The 20177-nt window shown below is 37.4% G+C and overlaps 1 pseudogene; it reads right to left on the bottom strand.

Annotated features, from left to right (window-relative positions):
- The window catches only part of LOC122226067, a 68753-nt pseudogene that overhangs the window by 32685 nt on the left and 15891 nt on the right, over positions 1–20177 (bottom strand).

The following is a 20177-nucleotide window of genomic DNA, read 5'->3' as shown; positions in this document are numbered from 1 at the left end:
AAATGCTGGGGCTATAAAGCACTATGCAACATGTTCTTGCCCTCATTAATAACAACAACTAAAACAAAAATAATAGCAAACATTTACTACATGCATTCCGTATCTCTCAGGTGCTGTTCTAAGCATTTTACCTGGATTTTCTCATCTAAACCTTCTAATGACTTTCATGTAGGTGCTTTATGGCTCCCATTTTATAGTTGAGAAAGCTGAGGTATGAGGAATTTACGTGACATGCCAAAGCTTTCATTGCTATTAAGAGGCCACTAAAAAAAAAAGAAAGAAAGAAAGAAAGAAAGAAAGAGCTACTAAAAGATGGAGTTAGAATACCAATCTGAGTTTTCTATCTCCAGAGCTTGTAGGAAGGGGGCAGGAGACACAGGACAGTAAATGTTATGACTGTTCTCAGTTTCACAGTGCTCTGGATTTTCCCACCGACTAGTTTTACATAGAGGTCATAAGGACATTCCTCTGGTGTTACCTATCTATATTATGAGAACATGTCTTGTCAAGAGAATGGGAGAAGTGGTCACAAGAAGGAAGTAGAAATGCAGGCAGGGAAATTCTCAGTATTATGTTTCGAGGTGTCGATTTCTTGAGCCTTTGCTTTGAAACATAAATAACTCTGAATGAAGTATAGATGGAGCCCAATTTATACTATTTTGTGACTCCACCAGTTGAATTCTGCCAAAAGTATACTGACCTAGTCATTCTAGAAGGCATGAAGTGGCTCGACTACCTCTTTTGTGATAATCTTTGGTTCTATGTCTTCACAAGTCATCTTCACTTTTTTAGCTGCCTCTCTTGCATGAGCATAGGTATCAGCAGCCACAGTGCAGATAATCCGACTCATGCAAATCACCTGCAGAAAAGCCACGTGTTACCATTAGCTAAGACACAGAATCATTAAAAAGGAATTACTGTTCCCACATTCTTACATTTACCCACTGGGTTCCTATGACCAAAGGAAAGATTATTTTCCACCTATGAGAATAAATTTAAAACAGTGGCATGAGTGGGATTTAGGGGGTTCAAAAACTGGGTGCAGAAATTGATTATCTGGCTTCTGTCTTCAGTTGTATTCCCCATCATTCCCATATCACACATATTAATCCAGTCATCCTGAAATTCTGTCGGTTCTTTTAATGTCCTGTGTTCTATATTGCTTCTATGGTTTTCACAACTTTTTTAGAAGCCTTCTTTGAGAGGGCTTATAGCTTATGATCAGAATCTTATGTTCACATTTCAAGAGAGAATTTGAGAATCACTGATGTGGAATCATTGGTTCCCTGCAGTTTTTGTGATGTGAACATGAATCCATGGATGTAGAGTCATAACCAATAATCATTTTGGTGTTTTCAGTGAATCATTTGAATAATACGCCCCACACAAATCTCACACCTCATTGGGTGCATAGAGAACTTCTCCCTGATGCTTATTATTTCCTGGAACATCCTCTGCTGTTATCACATTGACAATACCTGCTGTTATCACATTGACAATACCTGGAAGTGCCAGGGCTTCTGAAATATCAATTGATCTAGGAGGGAAAATTTGAAAGTACACATAGAGTTTACAGGGGTAAGTTCATGGTACAATATAAATGATTCCTCAAACACAGGGAAAAACTACAATGGACCTCATAACTAAATAAGGGACAGTATTCTGTGTTTAAAAGTGTCAATATTTGGCAGATGTTTGGACTCTTGGCATTAGATTCTTTCAAAAATATGCTAAAAAAATGACTGATTTCCATTCAGAAGAGGGAATATATATTTTTTTCAAGATTTTTTAAAACATTTATTTATTTTTGTGAAAGAGAGAGAGAGAGCGAGCGAGCATGAGCGGGGGAAGGGCAGAGAGAGAGGGAGACACAGAATCTGAAGCAGGCTGCAGGCTCTGAGCTGTCAGCACAGAGCCAATGTGGGGCTCAAACTCACGAACTGTGGGGCTTGAACTCACAAACTGTGAAATTATGACCTGAGCCGAAGTTGGACACTTAATGGATTGAGTCACCCAGATGCCCTGAGGAAATGAATTCTTAGTTGACTTAAATAACCTCTCATTTGTGATGTGAAATTGTGAATGCATTCCAGTAATACATAGGAATATTTTTCACTCTCTTACATGATGTTTGTGTGAGATCTGCAGCTTGTGACTAAAGCCAAGAAGAGTTCTTGGGCAACAGGAGACATGCCATCACTAAACACAGCTTCCCTGGCATATTTAATGGCTGACTGGTGCATGACTGGGTGGTTGATGGGGTCTTGTGACGGTCGGTAGGGATCCACACACTGTCAATGAATAAAGCAAGTTATTTTACTTCCAGACATTCTCAGGCACTGAAAATTGGGTCTGATATATCTGGCTTACTCACAAGTGAAGAAAAATTATAGGCAATTGGGTATCTATATCTGTGAGTCAGAGTTAATAAATGTCCATTGGGCAGTGTGGTAAGAGATATATTCTGGTTACAATCTACCCCCTCACCTCCCCAAAAGGAAGATGTTCTTCTCCTTAAAGATTCTACAAGCTTGCAAGGGTATCAGAATACAGACAAATACATATTAAAATAACATGGTTAACTTAATATAGCAATAAAGAACAGTTTATACATAACAAAATATACACATTTACACAATATGGTGCAAAGAAAATACACAAGTTCCTGGGAGATTTAGGATGGCTGTGTCAAGTAGGGTCCTAGAAGCAGTGAATGTTGAGTTGGGTTTTGAAGAAAGGACAGGCATTCACTAAGAAAAGGAGAACATTTTAAGCAACAAAACTGATATAGTGGAGAAGAGACATTTAGAATCTAACTCCTTGTGAAGCCTTGAGTAAAAGCATAGAAGCTAAACCAAGCAAGTCGTGTGTGAGTTAAAATTGGTAATGTTGGCTGGCTTTAGTAGACTTTACCCTTACAAGTAATAAAAAAAAATAGCTATTGAAAAGTGGGAGATACATGTATAATGCATTCATTGAATGCATAGACAGATTTAAAAAACAAAAAACAAAACTCTACCCGCTGACCTGGAACATCCGAATTCCTTGGGGTGTTATTACAAGGAAATCTTCTAGAGCACTCATGAACTCTTCTGGGATATCAGAAAATTCTGGAGATACTGAAAAGAAGATAATTTCCCATTTAACTTTACAATCTGAATCACTTGCTTAGAAAATCACATGTAGAAATAGGTTATCTTATTTATTCTCTCAGATACTGGTCACCAGTTGTGCTGGGAAAGAACCCTGAGTTTCGAGCTCCCTGGGCTAGCAGCAGTTGTTTCAAGAATGACTATATCTACTTACACACACAGGAAAGTGAATGCTATTTCCAGGAAGTGGAGACTTCCTTTATGACAAGCTCTCCTCTCAAATGGCAGGAAGAATTTGTTTTTCCAAATGGAGGCCGTGCTTTCAAGTCCAGGTCAAAGTTCTGGGCATGAATCTCAAAGAAGCAATTGAGGGAGAAAAGATTAACTTGCAAGGACGTTCAGTTTCAGATTAGTTGTCATAGTAAAGATATTAGAATTAACCTAAATATCCAATAAGAGGGAACTGACTAAACAAATTATGTGCATTGTAAGATATAATAGTTCCTAGTCATTAAAAATGGTTTTGTAGAAGTGTGTTTGTATTTATGCACATTGAAAAATGCTCATGAACTGGGTGTTATATGTAAGTGATGAATCACTAAATTCTATGCCTAAAAAACAATATTTTGATTGAAAAAATGCTCATGCATTACAATTAAGTGAAAATATGGATTACAAATATTTATGTATAGTATTACCCCTTTTTCTTGTAAAAAGAAGAAAAATATATATATGTATGTATTCCAAATGTTAACAGTCTTTATGGTAGGACTACTGGCTTACAGTTGATTTTTAAAATTTTTGCTTCTCTGTGTTTGAATTTTCTACAATGATAGAATATATAATGTGTAATATGCAAGAGAACATATGATAATAAAGATGTAAAACAAAAGACATGTATTTAACAAATTATAAGTGATAATAGATACATATTGATGACATATGTATGTTGTAAATATATTATGTAATACAGAATAATAGAATATTATAACAATGCTAATTATTATAAATGTAAATGCTATAAATATAAATGCTAATTAATAAAAATTATTTAAAAAGACTAGCTGAATTAACAGACTTAGCCATAAAAGAAATGCATAATCATTTATCTGCCATTTTTGGGTCAGCTCATGACTTATCAAGGGGACACTCACAGTCATGGGCCATATTCTGAGAAACACTGCTGTGAAGGTCATTTTAAACTAGGGTAGGTAAGAAAAAAAAAGTTAAAAAACAAGAAACAATCTAAATGTCCAAAAATAAAGTACATATCAAATAATGGCACACCTATCCATAGACACATCATGCAACCATTATGTCATTATGTCATGAAGAATATTCAATAACACGGAAAGGTGTTTGTTACTAAGTGAAATAAACAAGTTATACTAAACAGTTCTACAGATATATATGTGTGACATATACATACCCACATTCATAAAGAAGGGTTTAGAAGGACGCATACCAAAATATTAATAATGGTTATCTATGGGTGATGGATAGACAAATGATAGACAAAAGATTTTCTCTTCCTTTTTGGCTAATCCACATTTTCTAAATATTAAAGAAGGTATTGTTTTAATAAGAAAATTTTCTTTAAAATAGGAAGAGATTATAATTTAATTACTGAAAGCTTTTCACTACTGTAGATCAACTTGATATTGTGTACTATATGGTCACACAAACTATAGGAAGAGCAAGGTTGTCCCCTTTTTAGCCCAGGAGAGAAGGGAGAGGGAAGGAAAGGAAAAGGAGGCTGGGAAGCACCACACTTGAGAGTTCCACCCTCTTTACCCTTGATAATCTGCTAACCTTGGTGCAGTAGAGAAACTGGGCAGGGAAGCCCTTCATATGCAGACTCACACTCATAATGTCAAGGCACTCAGAGACCCAGAGAAGTCATTTATCATTTTCCTCACTGCTCACCTCACTTTGATGTAGAATTTGAAAAGTGAGCTGATGCTGAGGGTTCACCTGTATTCTATCATGCCACCCTCAGCTACTGGTGGCATGTAAATCTCGTCCAGGACCAGTCAGCAAGTATCATTCAGCATTTGGTCATCCTATTGCATGGTAGGAAAGAATGTAAACATGTCACAGAAGAGGCAAAGACAGAGTAAACTGACAGAGCAAGGTAAGATGGAGAAAAATATGTATTCATCTTTAAAGTCTAAACAAAATACCCTCACATATTTCACAAGCTTTCTTTAGAATCTGCTGCAGTGGTTCTGAAATTTTCCTTACCAAGTCCTCCTTTATTACTATTTTTAACTTCATGGCCTGTGAATGTTGATTTACCTCAAATAGCTTGGATAAAAAAGTACTCAAATCAGAGCTTCCCAAGATCCGGAAACTCATCTTACTGAGGTATCTCCAGCAAATAGGCCATGCCTGGCACACACACTACATAGGTAATGACTGGTAAACGACTAAATTATTGATGACAGGTGTAAATTTTTTACAAATGAAAGTTTCTACATAAATGCTTCTAAAGCATTGACTTACTTTAGTATTTGAGAAAAAATTGCATTAAGTTCCATTGCATTGTTGACAATGAATACAATGGGTAGATAAAAATTACTGTAAAAGCACTAGTTAGAAGAAAGTTTTTTTAATTTTATTACTTTTTTCATTTTAAATTTTAGTTAATTTTGTTGGAAGAGTTTTTAAAAACTACTTTCCAAATGCTAGAAACAATGAGAGTGACATGAAGAAGGCCTTTTAAACTTTTTGAATATTTCATCTTTATGTAGTGTAGGGACATTTTAAGACGTCTTAGGATACAGTATTGGAAACATTTACTTATTCTGCAGGTTAATTAAAAATGAAAATGTGAAGGGTGCCTGGCTGGCTCAGTCAGTAGACCATGTGACTTTTGATCTCAGTGTTATGAGTTTAAGCCCCATGATGGGCATGGAGGCTACTTGAAAGAAAAGAAAATAAAAGAAAAGAAAAGAAAAGAAAAGAAAAGAAAAGAAAAGAAAAGAGAAAAGAAAAGAAAAAAGAAAAGAAAAGAAGGGGAGAGAGGGAAGAAGGAAGGAAGGAAGGAAGGAAGGAAGGAAGGAAGGAAGGAGAAAGAAAGAAGACTTGAATATATTATCTACTTAGATTAATTTGTGTGTTCATCTTATTACAGAAACTGCAATGAAAGAATTGTATCTTGAAGAAGGTTGGCTTTTGGGTGGATTTTATTTTCTTTATATTCTTCCACAGTGCTTAAATTTCTTATATGATTATGTAATATATATATAATCAGAAAAAAATTCTCCAAGTGCCATTTTCATAAAATATTAAAATACAAAGGCCTGAATTTCATTTCCAAATGTGTTGTGACATACTTCCCAATGAGCTGCTTGCACATTTGGCTTGCAGAGACAATGGTGGGGCCAACATTTCCGTAGAACATTTAAAGGTCCTTAATCATGCCTATGCCATCTTCAAACTTCACACTTATCCCAGCATTGACAATGGCAAAGGCATTCTCCTAATGTTGGGCCAGCTAGAATCCCGGCACAAAGTGCCACTGGAAATAAAAAAAAAACACTCAGAATAGTGTTCATCTCCATTGTGTGCTGTATAGCAACAACTCTGATGATTAATTATAATGAAAATGATCCTGTGAATGATGTTGCTGACTATAGTATTGAGTATATGTGAGTACTGGTCCATGTGCTTTATAGGTATTAATATATTATCCTCATAACAACTCTACTCATTTCTAATTTACTAATGAGGAAACTGAGGTTACATAACTTGTACAAGGTCATACAGGAAATGGAAGAATTGGGGTTGAAATCTAAGCAGTTTGGCTTCAGAGTCTATGTTTATCTATTTTCAAAATTTGAGTCACTACATGTGGCCTCAGGCATGTGACTTAAACTGTTTGGGTCTTAACTTTCTTTAAAATGAGAAGGTTGTGTGCCTCCGGGGCTGCTGAGAGGGGTAAGGGAAAAATCAGGAGGTGTGCTGCCTCTCAGGATGAACTACCATACCTCCACTTTTAACTGGTTTAGTTTGGTGTTCTACGTAAATTTCATGCAAACAAGTAATTTTACTCTTAAAAAAAAAAAGCTTCAAAACCACTGGATCAAATGGTCTTCCAAGTGCTTTCCAGGTTTAAATCTCTCATTCTAGGTTAAATCTCATTATTAGCGTGAAACATTAGAGTCACAAAGCAGGACGGCATCTGTGTGGCCAGCTTCTACAGAAGTCACAATGTGGCCCTGATATGAAAGCAAATCAAATGGTCCTCTGAGAATTTGCCTCTTCCTCTGAGCAGCCCCAGAAGTCTCCCAGGGTAAGCTGGGCTCCCTCGGGGTGGGCAGTGAGTCAGGGAGCCTTTACCTGAGTAGAGTGGGGAATAGAAACAGATAACATAATCTCTTCTGATTTAAGGCTGGTTTTAGGTGATCTCTCAAGGAAATGGCTGTATAAAGGAATCTGCTGTTCTCCTTCTATTAGAGAAAATGACCTTGATCAGAATGAATTTATCGAACTGGAGAATATGAAGCAAGGGATAGTTGTGATGAATCTGGGGAAAGAGAGAGTGTGAACTGTAAGCCAGAAGATCTGGTTTCTAGTTGCAGCTTCCATGCTGGGTCACCTTAGGCAAGTCACAGAACCGTAGGGGCTTCCAGTTCCTCATCTGCAGAATGACAGGACTGGACCAGATAATCTGAAAAGTCTTTTCTGGTTCTCAGCTCCCATTACACAACACTCACAAATTTTGGCCTTGAAGAACTTTAAAGCTATTTGGAAACAACTGAGTACAACATAGGTTCATAAATGGGAAAACAGGTCCAGAGGTCCAGAGGGGTTAAATGATTTGTTCAAAGTTCTACAGCTGGGACAATGGTGGAACAGGCGTACAAGTGGAATGCCTGCTACACAGCTTTTTTTTCTTAGACAATTGACAATATTCTCTTACTTGAGCCACTGTATTTTCAAAAATGTGATTGTAATAAAAAAGAGGGTATCTTACATCAATAGCTCTATGAATAATATGCATTTATTGTTATTTAATTGAGTTTAAATAATTCTCTCTTGGCAAAGCTCAAGCTGTCTTTGAATAAAGAGAGAAGTAATGAGTAACATGCCCCACAATCTTGATTTTCTTTAGAAAGTTAAGTCCCTATGAGGAAAATTTCCAACTTTATAATACTCTGAAATTAAATGTGCCATAAAGCTTTAAAACCACAGACAGACATCTCATTTTTTTAAAAAAATGCTTTGATACTACAATTTGGACTGTGCATAAATGTGGCCAAATAGTTAAGAAAAATTGTCCAGTGCAGTAACTTATCTGATCTGCAAGATATAGAACATCTGAAAACAGGATAATTGACCTCTGTTGCATCCTTACACTTGAGGTAATACAGATATAGCCTATATATTTGGTGAATCTAAGTTAGATACACTTGGGTTCCTGGTTCATGCTTTATGAAAGGAGCTACCTAACTGACAGTGGTAATTATATAATAGAATGCCTAAAACTTGTCTCTTGCCTTTAGATATCAGATTGATGGGAGGATTTCCTGCTGCTAAAATGGTATTTAGGTCAGAAAAATTAGGTCTGTTCACCACATGTCCTTCTAAAGTCTAAATAAAAAAGATAACATTTTTAAAGCCAGTTATTTGACAAACAAGGAATTATGTGTACAAGGATCTTGTGCAAGTTTTTAATTCCCTTCTTTGCTTCAAAGAAAGATCTGGTATGATTTTAGGGCAGCTAAATAGAGTCAGACAACATGTGCAAGATTCCCATCCCTAACCCCAGTTCAAACTTATTGCTGAAGAAAATGTTCCTTTTCCATGTGCAGTGAAGAAGAAAATTTCTTTGAGAGCTGACTCTAGCATGAGTGTCCAATAACATCGGGGAAAGTAAGGACTAGAGTCTGAGTAAATAAACACTAAAGAACTGGGCTATGTAGCATTCCCATTCAAAATGCTTACTGTAGTGCTGTGTAGTAGAATTCTTCTCTGTTACTCCAAACTGTGGATAAAGTTCCTTCAGACATAGCCTTGAATGAGAACCTTTGAAGGGAGTTAAGGGGGCAAGGTGATGTTGAGAGGAACAGTGTGGTCTAGAAAAAGGGACAGAAGATGCAGAAGGTGAAAATATGTAGTGAATTTTGAGAATCAACAGAAACAGGGCCAGAGACAATTAGGAGAAATGCCCTGCACCAAAGTCTCACTGAACTACCTATCATGTGTGGAATGGGCAGTGGTTCAAACCAATTACTCTTAAATCTCAAATAATAAGGAAACCTCAATAAGCTAGACAACTGGGGGACATCCAAGAATAGACATATGGGATGCACATGCTTAGAAACTGACCTTGGGGCAAAGGTCTAAGAGGAGGAACAGACATAAAAGAGTATTTTGGAAATGTAGGCTCTTGTTTACTATACCTTGGCTAAAACATTTCATAGCCTGTTAGAGCTGGACAGTCCCCTTGGTTGAACTTTAACTTTTTTTTTCCCCCAAGAGAGAGCATGTGAGCAGGAGAGAGGGGCAGAGGGAGAAAGAGATTTTTTAAAAAGTTTTATTTATTTGAGAGGGGGGAAGGGGCAGAGAGAGAGAGAGAGAGAGAGAGAGAATCCCAAGCAGGTTCTGCACTGTGCAGATCCTGACATGGGGCTCCATCTCACAAACCATGAGATCATGACCTGAGCCAAATATAAAGAGTTGGACACTTAACCGACTGAGGTACCCAGGTGCCCTGGAAAGGAAGAATCTGAGTGTGGAGCCTGACAGAGGGCTTGATCCCACAATCCTGGGATCATGACCTGAGTTGAAATCAAGAGTCAGATGCTCAACTGACTGGGCCACCCAGGCACCCTGCCGCTTCTCACTTTGGACACACACATAAATGCAGCGTGATGACTCTCATTTTGAGTACATATACCCACTCATACTCATATTGTATAGACTTGTTCAACATTGACTTGGGGTTCCCCTTCAGAGTAATGTTTTCTAAGCAGAACAGAACTATATGACTGTCTATAACTGTGGCTTATTTCATATCACACTAGAGAGCATTCTGCCATATTCTTAATCTGAGCTCTGGCAAGCATCCTCAGATGCTTCAGGAGAGCACAGTAGGTCTTAGTCTTCTTTTGCTGCCCCCAAACAATAAGATGTAAGCCATCATTCAACAGAGCCAGGCCACATTCTGCACCCCTGAAAATAAGATAGGAGAATATAAACTGAAGTTGAACTATAACAAGATGTATGGGCTGCACAGAAACAATCTTTCAAATATATCTTCTCTTTTTATATTAACTTAGAGAAACCAAAGATAAAGATATTTTTGGCAATATGCTTTATTCCCAAATATTAAGTACCAAATTCTTTTTCTCAGTCATATATGCCATACATTTTAGGATATACCAGCGACAGATATCAGAAATTCATTACTTTGTTAATGTGCAATTAGTGTTTTCCTGAATAAATTGATCAAATATAGAAATTTCAGTTCAGATTCTATAAAACTTTTAAAAGATCATTAAGTCTAAGTGGAAAGTGACCTACACATTTGTGTTGCCCATTTGCTCTTCTTATACAGCCATCTTTTCATACTGTTTCCTTAACAAAGCAATAAGAATAGACACCTGTCTGTACCTTGGGTCAGGTTTTTTGCAAGTGTGCTTTCAGGGAATGCTTTGAGCAGGGATGTCATCCAGTTCATGCATTCTCCAGGAGGGTAATACCAGCCCCAAAAGGGTGAAAAAAAAAATCTTGCTCTTTTGATGGATAAAGCCCTGATATACATATACTGTACATAAACAGATATATGGCCTACCTACGGTGTTAAAAATTCATGGAGGGATGATTGGGGGAAAATGCCTCTTGCTCCTTAGTGAGGCAATAATGAAAAGATTGAGAAACATTGACATAGTGTTATGGGCTCTACCTCCTCCCCAGTCCCTTCACTCCCACCCCACCCAACCAAGTGCATCCATACCTTACTTCCAACATTCTTCTGTACCAGCCCAGCCTCCCCTTGCTCCATTTCTCCCTATGAGTCAACTGATATGGACATTCCAACAGATAAAAAAGAAAATGAATGGGCAGACTGACTTAATATTAGCAGATCAGAGGGGAAAGCAGACAATTTCTCATTTTCTGTTTACTCAATGAGGAAAACCTTATTTTTTAAAATTTTTTAATGTTTTATTTTATATTTGGGAAAGAGAGAGAGAGACAGAGACAGAGAGTGAGCAGCGGAGGGGCCGAGAGATGGAGACAGAATCTGAAGCAGGCTCCAGGCTCAGAGCTGTTAGCACAGAGCCCAACATGGGGCTCGAACTCATGAGCAGTGAGATCATGACCTGAGCTGAAGTCAGAAGCTTAACCGACTGAGCCACCCAGGTGCCCCAAGGAATACTTTACTTTAAAGTAGAATTTTTACCTCCCATTACTTGTTATCTATTCAAATGCTGAGTTTGGATATGTTTCTCAGATAGCCTTATTTGGTGCATTGTGGGAAGGAGAACTTGACTAAAAGTAAGAAACCATGGAATCTAGTCCTGACTTGATTGTGTGTTAGCTGTGCAAAGTTGGGGAAGTTACTTCAGTCCTTTAATTGAGAACGGAGATCCCAAGGCTACCACCTGCTATGTCTACCTTCCAGGACTGTCATGAGGATCAAAAGAAACAAGATGTGAAAGCATTTGGTAAACTGTGAAAAGAGTATGAAGAGAAATAAGGTTGTTACAGTTAAATTTTCAAATTTTGTGTCCCAGAATTTTTGTGTGTGTGTGAATGTGTGTCGGTATAGGATGAGCCTTAAGCAAATTTATGACTCTGGCAAGAACTTTTCCTACAGGCCAGCCACTCTCTTAAGTGTCCTTATTCAGTCAGTCTCTCTCTATATGTGGAACAACCTACATCTTCCCACTGTATGGCTCCTATGACAATGCAGTATTCAGTGACATAGCTGAATAATTCAGTTTGAAAAAGCTCATAGAGGACACATAGTAGGGCATATATAGGAGGTCATATATTCTATTAAATGCTCAAATTAGCCCAGTGCATATAATTATTAATAGCCTACCAACAGCCAATGAAAAAGACGGTACATACCATCATCTGTGCTGTGCATAAAACAGTTCTGGAAGCCTAAGTAGAGATATGAAAACTGGATGATATTCATCTCTAAATTTAATGCTGGGTCCCTAAGGAGAAAAGCATGTAAAGCAATTAGAAAAGGAAGTCAATGGGGGCTAACAGATATTGTTTATGATAATCCAGAGTGAAAATTGTGACACAAATGACACATTTGCAAAAGAAAACAATGAAGGATTCTAAAGGACAGAGGTATGTATTAATTAAAGTGAACTGCATTGCATTTATGAAGAGTTTAAAAAGAGAGACAGAAGTCTGGATTACCTAATCTAGACTAAGGAACTTGCTTAAAAACCACCCACCCAATGCAGTGTTCCCCATGATAAAGAGTACATCAGGGATATTGGCTTTCAGCTCTAGAAGCCCACTGAGGTTCACAGGAATGATCCAGGTAGTCCTCTCCCCTTGGAATGTCAGTCTTGTCTTATTTGGATCTTCTGCCATTCTCTGCAGAGAAACAAAGCCAACAGGTTTTCAAGTAAGGCTGCTGAACTACATGCCATGAGTATATCTACTGCCCTGGTTGCCCAAAGGGCCTGATGGTCATTTTAGCTTTCTGGGTTGACCTAACTTGTAGTGATCAGGAAAGGGTGTCCTTGTGTGAAACTACCTAGATTGCTAATATCCATGTGGGCACCATTGAATAAACATCATTAGGAGTACCTGGGTGGCTCAGTGGGTTAAGCATCCAGCATCTGACTCTTGATTTCAGCTCAAGTCATGATCTCACGGTTCATGAGTTCAAGCCTCATGTCAGGCTCTGCACTGACAGCACAGAGCCTACTTGGGATTCTCTCTCTCCCTCTCTCTGTCTCTCCCCTGCTGGTGCACATGCTTGCACATGCTCTCTCTCTCTCTCTCAAAATAAATAAATAAACTTTAAAGCAAACGAACAAAACATCATAATAGGTATCTATCATCAACAACTATAGAGTGGAACAAACTCTACCTATATTGTGAAATGAGTTTCTGAAGAGGAGGCAAAATGTCATAGTCTGATTAAAGGGTCAGGCTTCTTGTTCTAGTTCTGCCCTAACAGTAAGTCAAAGGGGCCTCATCTTTGGGGATTAGGCATTTTGGTATGACAAAAATTGCTTATAGGCAAAATTATCCTTGAAAGAATCTCTTAAGTCATTCACTAGTTATAGTATAAATTTTTTTTTACAACTCTGTCTCTCATATATACATACATATTTACATTGTGTGTGTGTATACTCTTTAAATAGTGAGTCCAAATTCTCACACTCTGAGGGGGAAGTGGGGACTGTGACACTTTAGGAAGCTAGTAGAATCATATCCCTTACCTCATGCTCTCTTCTGAGTATAGTCATGGAATGGAGTGATTAGTTAACCACGCTATTTATATTATTCTTTCTCTCTATTTCTCCCCACTGAGTTGAAATCTCAGAGGCTAATAGTAAGAATAATGTAATTCCATTGTAAGTATAATTTTACAAAATATCTTTAACATATCTCACGGTGTAGCTGTGTGACCTTGAGTAAGTTACTAGACTCGCTGAGCTCAGGATCTTCAAATTAAGGGGTGAACCAAAGCATCTTGGAGGTCCTGGCAGCACCACGCTTAAAACTATTTATGGTGGAGCTGAACAAATTTGTAACAATGGGTTATCACATTGGACACACTTCCAACTTTAATGTCTGAAACTCAGTCATTCCATAGCGTAATGCAAAAAGGCTTATACCATGTCATGTTATGGGACAAAAAAGTAAAGCATCTTACTATTAGTTCAGGAGGGGATCTAGGATCCTGGAATAGAGCCAAGGGATGGAATTCATCTTCATTATACAGTTTGGTACACACCTCAACAAAACAAAACCAGATACAAATTGAACTTCAGAGTTACTGAAAGATGAACATGAATTTCTAAGTAGGAGATTTCAGAGTCAGGGCCATACCTCTGACACAAAATGGAGGTGCCAGAGCCCTAGGGTGGCCCTGACTAGAATTCTTCCCTCCCTCAGAGGGCTGTAATGGTTTCGTGGGTAGGTTTACTGCCTCTGGGATCCCTCTTTTGGCATCAGGAACTAGGTTTTAAGCTTCTACGCTGGGTCTCAGGTATTATTAACAGATATTTATTTGCCATGAGCATGAAGATGCACCACTGTTTACACCTCTTGTAGTACTTGTTGTGTGTGTGTGGGGGGGTGATGGTAAAGCCAGATCGAGGCACAAAAAGTTGTAATGCTTCTGAAGGAAAATGCTTCTGTGGTGATTAGCCTCATGAAAATTGTGGGCCTGCTAACTTTTGAAGCTTTTTAAGACTCTTTACTCCTTGAATTCACTCTTTCACATTACAGAACAGAAAATGAATGCATTTGGATTTATGTGGCTATTTTTCAGTCAATCCCAACTGAAGTGGAACACCAGATACTTACTTTTTCTTGTCTATTCACAAAAGATCTGTCTTCTTTTCATTTATTTATTAAAATTTTTAAAAATATTTTTATTTATTTTTGAGATAGAGACAGAGCATGAGCAGGGGAGGGGCAGAGAGAGAAAGGGAGACACAGAATCTGAAGCAGGCTCCAGGCTCTGGCTGTCAGCACAGAGCCTGATGCAGGGCCCAAACTCACGGACTGTGAGATCATGACCTGAGCTGAAGTCTGATGCTTAACCGACTGAGCCACCCAGGCGCCCCTTCATTTATTTATTTAAATTCAAGTTAGTTAACATATATATATTATTGGCTTCAAGAGTAGAACCCAGTGATTCATCACTTAATATAACATCCAGTGCTCTTCCCAATGAGTGCCCTCCTTAATGCCCATCACCCATTTAGCCCAGCCCTGTATCCAATATCCCTACAGCAACCCTCAGTGTGTTCTCGTATTTAAGTCTCTTATGGTTTGCCTCCCTTTCTGTTTTTATCTTATTCTTCCTTCCCTTCCCCTATGTTCAGCTGCTGTTTTTTCTTAAATTCCACAATAAGTGAAATCGTATGTTATCTTTCTCTGACTGACTTATTTCACTTAGCATAATATACTCTAGTTCCATCCATATTGTTGCAAATGGCAAGGTTTCATTCATTTTGATCGCTGAGTAGTATTTCATTGCATATATATATATATATATATATATATATATATATATATATAACACACACACACACACACACATACATACACCACATCTTCTTTATTCATTCATCAGTTGATGGACATTGGGCTTTTTCCATAATTTGGCTACTGTTGATAGAGCTGCTATAAACACGGGGGTGCATGTACCCCTTCAAATCAGCATTTTTGTATCCTTTGGATAAATACCTTATAGTGGAATTGCTGGGTCATAGGGTAGTTCTATTTTTTAATTTTTTGAGGAACCTCTATACTGTTTTCCAGAGTGGCCGCACCAGTTTACATTCCCACCAGCTGTGCAAAAGGGTTCCACATCTTTGCCAACATCTACTGTTTCCTGAGTTGTTAATTTTAGCCATCCTGACAGGTGTGATATGGTATCTCATTGTGGTTTTGATTTATATTTCTCTGATGTTAAGTGATGTTGAGCATCTTTTCATGTGTCTGTTAGCAATGTGGATGTCTTCTTTGGAAAAATGCTTGTTTATGTCTTTTGCCCATTTCTTCACTGTATTATTTGTGGTTTTTGGGTGTTGAGTTTGATAAGTTCTTTATAGATTTTGGATACTAACCCTTCAAAAAGATCTCTCTTCTTGAGCCACGCAACACTTTCCTGATCCTTTCATTCCACAAACAGTTGATTCCTTAGGAAGTAATGCAAGAATTTAAAACAAATTCATTGGTCAATTCATAAAACACCAACCTAGTACTAGTACTCACAGTCCCCAAGGGCAGGGGGACTATGGAAGGAGCTATGGAAGAAGTAACAGAGCAGGTCCTTGCCTTCAAGGGCTCTGTAATGGGATGGAGCAGAGAACAAGGTATTCCATCACTGAACAATTAGAGAAAATTACAGGGAATGTGCAACCATGCTATAAATAGGGTCTTGTTAATGTGTCATCCAAATCCCAGGGGATCATGAAGGAGGTCAGAGGAGGGTGGGGTCAGCCAGCTAAGGCTTCCACTCGGAGTGAGGTAAATGGAGTAGTTAACAAAGTGATAATTAAAAAAAAAAACAAGGGGCGCCTGGGTGGCGCAGTCGGTTAAGCGTCCGACTTCAGCCAGGTCACGATCTCGCGGTCCGTGAGTTCGAGCCCCGTGTCAGGCTCTGGGCTGATGGCTCGGAGCCTGGAGCCTGTTTCCGATTCTGTGTCTCCCTCTCTCTGCCCCTCCCCCGTTCATGCTCTGTCTCTCTCTGTCCCAAAAATAAATAAAAAACGTTGAAAAAAAAATTAAAAACAAAAACAAAAACAAAAACAAGATGGCTATTATAAAGAGTGATACAGCATGTATCTTTAATGAAGTCCTGAGAAGGCAAACTGCATTTAAGACTTTCTATACACAAATAAAAATAAACTGAAAATCTGAGTTTATTTGGGTATTGTTGAAGATATTCTGAATTATTGGCATGATTCAAGTCCCAAACCATTTTATCTTAATTTTCAGGACACTTCATGCAGAACAAAAGTAGTGTTTTTGGCCTGAATTCACCGGTCACTTACTTCAATTGTGACTTAATCTTTTCATTCCTGTTTGTCCTATTCTTGTGTAGGCACAACCGAAGGGTCTGGGTGGTTTGGAGACCTATGGTTTGACTTCATCTATGGAGTCAAGGAGACTTCGGTTCTAGTTCCTGCTTTAACAGGTACTAACTAGGTTGAGTTTGTTAAATTAGGAAAATAAAACCCATCTCACATTTAAATCAAACAGGTTTGTTTGATTTAAACATGCAAAAGGTATGCACAGTATCTGACACACAGGAAGTGCTACAGAGGTGGTGGCTGATATTTTTACCTATAAGGTAATTTTCTACAGACTTAAGGAGGGATTTGGATTTTCTGACAATGCTGTGCATGATAAAGGAACAGATGACAAATGGCTAAATGTGGGGATCCAAGTGAGTGAGATAATAATATCTATTTTTGTATAGGTAGGCTTTGTCTCCAGGAAAACAATCATGTAGTATTAGGTTAAATGATATGAAGTTGCTATTTTTGTGGGCCAAAATGGTGCAATACTGGTCATGCATATGGTTCAACATAATAGTATCTTGCCCAGGATTCCAAATGGCTGTAGTTTCTAAAGCTTTTCAGATCTTCATTACTGGCCTAAAAGCAGATTTTTTCCCAAAGACTTTTTGGTATGTGGAATTAATTTGTGTTCTTTGAATTATTTTTGGTCAACCAAAATTATATAAAATTAATTTTGCCATAAAAAATGGGAAAACACCTTAATGGAAACCTTGTTGATATTTAACATTCTGAAAACTTAATATATCTCAAAACTATACCCTCCCCCACCCATACCACACACTAAATCACCTTTTCCAATTCCCTTCATCTTATCTTGTTTCTTAATCTCTTAATTTTGAGGGTGACTTGGATTTCTTCCTAACTATATACTTTATTGTCTGGAGGTTATGATTCTGGCAATCCCATTCCTGAAAGTCATCTTTCTGGGTCCATATCTTCCCAACTGGTCTAGGTCCTCATTCCTTCACATATGGGAGATTGCACTAGTCCATGCCCTCATCCCCACCATGTCTTTCCAGGCTTATCCTTCTTACTGGCAGGTGCCAAGAATTTTCCCTTTGAAATACTATTCCCGTATTACTCCTAGACAATGACTATATATTGGTTATCAGCTTTAGTTGTAAATTCATCAGCCAAGAATGATATATTTTTATTCTCTAACGCTTCAGCCACAACAATTCATTAGCTGAATCTTGGACATTTTTCTTTTTCCTACTTCCATGCATTTTCTTACATGGAATTTTCTACTGGTCCCTCTTCACCCATTCATTCCTATCATTTCTTTTAAGACCTAGCTCAAAACTCCCCTTCTCCAATGTTTCCTTTGTGTCTCCCCTTCCTACTCATTAATTTTCTTTAGTCCATGTTCCTTCAAAACTGATATACATGGTATAGGGGATATATTGAACTTTTAATATTTTGCTTTTCAATTATTCTTTTATTATTTCTTAGTCTATATTTTATTTTCTTTCTTTAATAGAGTTTGCGTTTCTTGAAGTCATGGACCATGTACTTTACTTCTTAGGAAAGTGCCAATTTAGGGCTATAAACAGGATAGATGTTAAAGGTTTATTTAAAAAATACCAACAGTGGCATTCAACAACTTTCACTGGTTAGAAAGGTCAAGATAAGGGTATTTTAGAAATAATTGAATGCAATAGATGATTTTATGCAAGCATTCATCCATGTACTAAATCAACTGAAATAAATTTTTAAAATTTAACTTACCACACAGAAAGTTTTTCTACTTTCTACAATTGGGTGGTATCTAGTACAGTGGCACAAGTGACCTGATAAAGAAGAGATCAATTTTAAGGAATGATAAAAAAAAATATTACTTATTTGTGCTTCATTTTTTTTCAATGAGATAGCTTTATGAGTAATTGGATTCTTGTTTCCCAAATCAGTCAAATGGCTCTTCGGAACACAGATATTCATCACAAAAAACTCTTGTGATTACATATTCTTCCTGAAGTATCACAAAGCTCTCCATAATTTTTACAACCAACTCTTCCTACCTTATATCCCACCCATGCCCAAATTCATGTAAACTGCAACCCCATAACATCTCATATGTGACCCTTTGTTAAGCTTTTCTTACATAGTCTTTTCTCTCTCACATGTTTTCTTAGGGAAAATATGTCCATTTGTCAGGGCCCCTGCCCCCTTTTCCATGGGGTCTGCTCTAACACCCCAGCCAGAACTGTACCACTCACTGTCTGGATCCTTCTGCAGGCCTATCACCAACTATGCTAGAGTAGGGTCATTTAGGTATATGCTTCACCTCCCTCATTAGATCTTAAGTTCCTGAAGAAGGCAAGGAGTGTTTTAGATGTTCACCAACCCTTCCAGTACAGCACAGTGTTCAATAAGTATTGATTGTTGATCAGTCAACACTTCTAAAGTATGATGGACAAGGTAAGGAAATCATTATATTTTTATGAAGTATATTCAAAATTTGCAGCTAGTATAAATGATATTTATGTAGTGGTTTTAATAACATGAAAAAATTCTTATGTTATAGTGTTAAAATTGTATATAGAATATAAAATCATATATACAGTAGCCACAGTATTGGCTAAAATAAGAAAACAAAAACTATGCATAGAAAAGACTGAAAGGGAACAGAAGTATCTGATTGTGGTTGTTTCTTAGGGACAGAAATATGAATGAATTTTATTTCCCTGTCTTTTAATTTTGTTTTGCATTTTTCATAATAAGAACATGCTAGTTTTGTACTAAAAATAAATTGAAAATTATCATGTTCAAATACAGTTTAAAAATTTCAGAAGCAATATAAATGTGTGGATTGGATAAGTTTAAACATCCAGAAGGGTAAAAGCTTGCTGCCAGTGGGTCATGGGGAAACTTGGTTAACAGGTATACTTTTTTTTTTTTTTTTTTAAGAACAAGAATAGTTTAGGAAGAAACTAAGAATGGATTCAGACTCCATAATCTATCTTTCCGTTTGCTAAGAAGAATGTAGAAGTATTTAAATTAAGAATCTCTCTTTGGAGTAGAGGAAAGGAGCTGAAATGTCTAAAACATAACTACATGGCATGAAATACAAGTATTTAAGAGGCAAAGGACAACTTCTCTCTGATAAACTATAAGCAAACATTAAAGGCTAGAGAGAACTAGTATGAGACTTTTTGTTTTGTTTTTGTTCTTGGCCACATAATCAGTGACAAGTCTACAAGCACTAGGAAAGGCCCACCACAGGAATGCTAATAGTACCCACTGCAGAAATTCTTCTGATTCTAAGAGGAAAAAGGATGGAAATTACAAAAAAATGTTTTTCCTCGGTCTTGAAGAGAAAGACAAAATT

Source organism: Panthera leo, chromosome C1, assembly GCF_018350215.1.
Source record: "Panthera leo isolate Ple1 chromosome C1, P.leo_Ple1_pat1.1, whole genome shotgun sequence".
NCBI lineage: Eukaryota > Metazoa > Chordata > Mammalia > Carnivora > Felidae > Panthera > Panthera leo.
Note: the sequence above shows the minus strand (reverse complement) of the source record. Positions and strands in the feature narration are given on the sequence as shown.